Source organism: Misgurnus anguillicaudatus, chromosome 24 (genome assembly GCF_027580225.2).
Source record: "Misgurnus anguillicaudatus chromosome 24, ASM2758022v2, whole genome shotgun sequence".
NCBI lineage: Eukaryota > Metazoa > Chordata > Actinopteri > Cypriniformes > Cobitidae > Misgurnus > Misgurnus anguillicaudatus.
In genome coordinates this window covers 37,153,506-37,159,548 of record NC_073360.2, presented here as the reverse complement: position 1 = coordinate 37,159,548, position 6,043 = coordinate 37,153,506, and the positions used below count along the sequence as shown (strand labels likewise).

Sequence of the window (6,043 nt, the reverse complement as noted above, 5' to 3'; positions counted from 1 at the left end):
TGTATATACACATGTACATTTTCTTAATTATATGTGTGAGTGTATGTGTGTGTGTTTATTAATAATTATTATACACAGTACATCCACAAAACTTATGTAAACAAAAACTTTTATTCTGCAAATGATTAGTCGCAAATAATCGTGAGGCAGCACTACAAATGTGAAAATGATAAAATGATTTTAAGTATTTGTATTTATTTATTTAATAGGGACCATGCATATTCATGAACAATGTTGTAAAGACAGACAACATGTAAATATGCCAGAATTAGTAAAGAAATACTACTTTTCATCTGTAGTCCCTAGGCCGGTAACAAACACTAACCAGAACATAACCAACAACATACCACATTAATTCACTATGACAACTACAAAGAATAAGAATATCCATGAAAAATACAAGACACATTTAAATAGACAGAATAAAAATACAACAACAAAGAAGACATTTTAGTATCAGTAAAACAAGTGCAGTATATCAATATAACAGTTAATAATGTGTACACCTCTGGTTCTCCAAGAGCCACAATTTCAATTGTGTTTTAAAATTGTTAAAAGTTGGACACTCTCTTATCGGTAGAGGCAGACTATTCCACAATTTGCCACCTATTATTGACAACACATTTTGACCAAGGGTAGTACGTCTAAATGGTATCACACAGTCCCTTTTAACAGAGGCCCGTGTGCTACCTCCACTTGCAAGCCTTTTGTAAAAGGCATGCAGTGGAGGCGGCGCAAGATTATTTAGCACCTTATAGACCAGACAGATGTACTTAAAACGTTTAAAATTCTCAAAACTTAGAAAATTATGTCTCTCTAAAATATTACAGTGGTGAAATAACATTGTCTTCTTATCAAAGATTTTTATGGCTTTCTTATAAAGAGATTCAATAGTTTTTAGATTAGATATACTAGTTAAAGACCAGTTTATAAAAAAATACTCAATATGTGAAAAAATCATAGTATATAGGAACAACTTGGCAGCTTTGATGTTAAGAAATGGCCTAATTTGTTTAAAATTCTGCAGACTGAATTTAACTTTATTTGTTACATTTTTTACATGTCGTCTGAATGTCAAGTTGGAGTCATATGTAACACCTAAATACTTGAATTCATTAACAAGATTAAGCTCCTGTCCTCTAAAAAACACATTAGAATTTGACACCTTTGTGCTTTGTTTGGTAAATGCCATACAGTTTTTTTAGTATTTAAATAGAGACATGATTTAGTGAGCCAGTCATCAATGTGCGCCATTGCTGATGTAAGAGTAGAGGCAATCTGTAAGTAGTTTTTATCATGAGTAAAAATCACAGCATCGTCTGCATACATTTGGACATCAACATTTTTGCATGCCTCAGGCAGGTCATTTATGTAAAGTGTGAATAAAATCGGACCAAGTATGGAGCCTTGGGGGACCCCAACTGGACAAGCACTAAATGGAGACCTTGTGTCATTTATACAAACACATTGCTTTCTACAGGTCAAGTATGATTTTATCCACTGTAGAGCTTGCTCTGAGAAATTAAAATATGTCAATTTAGACAAGAGTATTTCGTGGTTTACTGTATCAAAAGCTCGCTTTAGGTCAAGGAAGACAGCACCAACATAAGAACTCCTATCTAAATAGCCTTTAACCTTTTCTAAAAACAAACAGTTAGCTGTTTCCGTTGAATGATGAGCCCTAAAACCAAATTGCATGGGGTGGAATGAATTATTAATTTTATTGAGATGTTGGATCATTAGTGTAGCCACCCATTTTTCAAGGATTTTAGAAACAACAGGTAGAATACTGATTGGCCGATAGTTGTTCATATCAGATCTATCTCCTGATTTAAAAATAGGTGTGACCAGGGCCATCTTCCAAGCTGAAGGCACTATGGATTGACTTAAAGATTGATTAATCAAGTGTGTAATAGGCTGTAAAAGGACCTCTTTGTGCATTTTTAAAAAATCTGTATCAAGACCATGGGTATCCATCGACTTTGAATTATTTAAGCTATTGATAATGCTTGATACCTCTAACTCTGTTATTTGTTGTAAATGAAAAATTGGCTGGGCACAATCAATGGAGCGAATAGAGTAGCTAGGTGGATTAAAAAACTTAGTTATTTCATAGACAGAGTCTAAGAAAAATTTGTTTAGTTCAGCTGCTATGATATTTGAATCTATAACTAATTCAGTGTTAATTTTCAACTCTAAAACTTTATTGTTATAATTCTGTTTTCTGCCAAGCAGCTTGTTGATGGTTTGCCATATCTTCTTTCCATTTCCTCTAGCCTCTTTAATAGTATCAATTAAAAAATTGGCTTTAGCTTGTCTCAGTGTTTTTATTACTTTATTTCTTAATGAGGTGAACTTTTGTCTGTCTGTTGTAAGTCCTGATTTTAATGATTTTTTCAATAATAAATCTCTTTCCTTCATAAGTTTCCTACATTCTGAATTAAACCATGGCAATGTGTCCCTACGTTTCTTATGGCTCCGTTTTTTTAAATAAGGCCTCATAACTGTATTAATTTTTGTCGTAAATTGGTCACAGTTACTCTCTAAATCTCCTTTAGAGAGAACCCCGCTCCATTCAATCTCGCCTAATGCTACTCCAAGATTTTCCTGTTGACCAGTAGGAACTGATTCATGATTGCATATTGATTTGGCAGATGAAAGAAAACGAAGTTTTTTTAGTTTTCTGGAAAAAAAAATGATATTATGATCTGAAAGTCCTGTCACTAAGTTAAGGGTCTTAGTAATGCGCTCTGGTCTATTTGTGAATAGTAAATCTATTCTACTTTCAGATCGATTAGTTAATCTTGTGGGTTGTTCAATTAACTGTGTAAGATTAAAATAGTCCATGATGTTTTTTAGCTTTTTTCTACCACTCTTATCACTCCAGTTAACATTAAAATCCCCCATCAATATAATCTCCTTGTTAAAATCCAAATTATTTAGGAGATTTTTTAGCTGATCATAGAATACAAGCTTCGCTGAGGGTTTTCGATAAAAACAAATTAAACTAAAATTCATTTCAGCTGAAAGTGAGATGTTAACACCAACACATTCAATATCTGTTTCACCAGGCCATTCAATTTGTTTGCAATTTATAGTATTTTTCACATATAATAAAACCCACCCTCCCTTTCCATGATTACGATCTTTCCTAAAAACATTATATCCTGGCATAACAATAAGTGCCTCCGGAGATGATTGAGTTAACCAGGTCTCTGATAGTCCAAGAAAATCAACATTAGAATCTATAAGCAAATTTTCCAATTGTTCGCGTTTGTTTGCCATACTCCTAATATTTAAATGTCCACCGAACAACCCTTTAACTTTACATCGAGGATCCCACACAGTCCGAGCCTGATTAAGCGTTTGGAAGAACTTTGAGGTACGATGTTTTTTCATCACGGGATTCCTGGATCTAGATGAAGGCATAGTCAATGTTTGAGCGACACAGCTCGAAGTGATTCGGGACTCAGCAGTGGGGATGCCAACACTCCAGTCCTGAGACGAGATCTCCTGCACGTTGCTGCTGCTGAAGCCCGTGAAATAATCCTTGTCACGGATACGGACTCCTTTATTTTCTTTTGCTGATTGTACAAAATCTTTTTTAAAACATGAATCTTATACAAAAATACTTTAATACAAATATTATATACAGAAATGCATTACAATTAAAGCATACATAAACACATTGGGGCAGTTTCCCAGACAGGGTTTAGATTAATCCAGGACCAGGCCTAGTTATATTAGGACACTTAAGTAGTTTTTACAAACATACCTAACAAATAAACAATACTGATGTGCATCTTAGGATGAAATAAAGTCACGGATAAATGTTGAAATATGTCAGTGCAAGATGTTTTTATATTAAGGTAGCTCAAACATGCATTTTAGTCTGGGACTAGTGGTAGCACTGTTCGGAAAACTTCATATTGTGTACTTTGGTAAATCTTACAGTTCTGTGCACAGTTGCATGAAAGTCCTTAAATCCCTTAAATATAACGTTAAAGGTCACGTTCTTCCTGATCCCATTTTTTAAACCCTAGTTAGTGTGTAATGTTGCTATAATAGTACAACCCCAAAACAGAAAAAGTTGGGACATAGTAGAAATTGTGAGTTAAAAAGGAATGGAACAATTTACAAATCTCATAAACTTATATTTTATTCACAGTAGAATATAGATAACATATCAAATGTTGAAAGTAAGATATTTTGAAATGTCATGCCAAATATTGGCTCATTTTGGATTTCATGAGAGCTACACATTCCAAAAAAAGTTGGGACAGGTAGCAATAAGAGGCCAGAAAATTTAAATGTACACATAAGGAACAGCTGGAGGAGGACCAATGTTTAGGAATAGGAATGTTGTCCCATTCTTGTATAAAACAGGCTTCTAGCTGCTCAACTGTCTTAGGTCTTCTTTGTCGCATCTTCCGCTTTATGATGCACCAAATCTTTTCTTTGGGTGACAGATCTGGACTGCAGGCTGGCCATTTCAGTACTCAGATACTTCTTCTACGCAGTCTTGATGTTGTAATTGATGCAGTATGTGGTCTGGCATTGTCATGTTGGAAAATGCAAGGTCTTCCCTGAAAGAGACGACGTCTGAATGGGATCATATGTATCTAGAACTTGGATAAACCTTTCAGCATTGATGGTGCCTTTCCAGATGTGTAAGCTGCTCATGCCACACGCACTCATACAACCCCAAACCATCAGAGATGCAGGCTTCTGAAAAGAGCGCTAATAACAATTTGGTTTGTCATTGTCCTCTTTAGTCCGGATGAAATGGCATCCCAGTTTTTCAAAAAGAACTTCAAATTTTGATTTGTTGGACCACAGAACAGTTTTCCACTTTGCCAAAGTCCATTTTAAATGAGCCTTGCCCAGGGAAAACACCTGCGCTTCTGGATCATGTTTAGATATGGCTTCTTTTTTGACCTACAGAGTTTTAGCTGGCAACAGCGAATGGCACGGTGGATTGTGTTCACTGACAATGTTTTCTGGAAGTATTCCAGAGCCCATGTTATGATTTCCATTACAGTAGCATTCCTGTATGTGATGCAGTGCTGTCTAAGAGCCCGAAGATCACGGGCATCCGGTATGGTTTTCCGGTCTTGACCCTTACGCACAGAGACTGTTCCAGATTCTCTGAATCTTTGGATGATATTATGCACTGTAGATGATGATAACTTCAATCTCATTGCAATTTTTCTCTGAGAAGCCGCAGCATATGGGGAATTGTTGATTCTCTGCCCATCTTGACCTCTGAGAGACACTGCCACTCTGAGAGGCTCTTTTTATACCCAATCATGTTGCCAATTGATCTAATAAGTTGCAAATTGGTCTTTCAACTGTTCCTTATATGTACATTTACATTTTCTGGCCTCTTATTGCTACCTGTCCCAACTTTTTTTGGAATGTGTAGCTCTCATGAAATCCAAAATGAGCCAATATTTGGCATGACATTTCAAAATATCTTACTTTCAACATTTGATATGTTATCTATATTCTACTGTGAATAAAATATAAGTTTATGAGATTAGTAAATTATTCCATTCCTTTTTTACTCACAATTTCTACAGTGTCCCAACTTTTTCTGTTTTGGGGTTGTATAAATAATACCTGTAAAATGATAAAGCACAAAGCTTTTACAAAGCTTCAAAATCACAGAAAGAACAGGAGCTTTAAGGGTACCCTTAATAAAAAACGGGTTGCAAGAAAAACCCTTAAGTGTTCACTCAGGCAACCATAAGGCTGTCAATAAGTACTTACCCTTAAATTCTAAAGTATTACCTTAAGTTCTGCTATGCGTTGCTACAAAGTCCCACTTTCCCTTAAAACTCAAGGCAAGGGACTATAACAGGTTCTTTAACTTCAAAAGCGATGTCTAATACCTAGTTAGAATTAAATAATTTGTCTATCCATGTATCCAGAGGATTGAAGAAACTGCCCCATGCTAGCATGCCCTTGTTAAAAAAATCCCAGAGCCAATTACCTAACAACTTAATACAGAACTCCAACTATAACCAGAGGTACAAGAAGG

The 6,043-nt window shown here is 35.3% G+C and overlaps 1 protein-coding gene across 1 annotated transcript in view; it reads right to left on the bottom strand.

The window, feature by feature from the left end:
* LOC129438574 (NACHT, LRR and PYD domains-containing protein 3) overlaps window positions 1-6,043 on the bottom strand; it is a 102,737-nt gene that overhangs the window by 78,206 nt on the left and 18,488 nt on the right. The gene's annotated exons all lie outside the window — the stretch shown is intronic.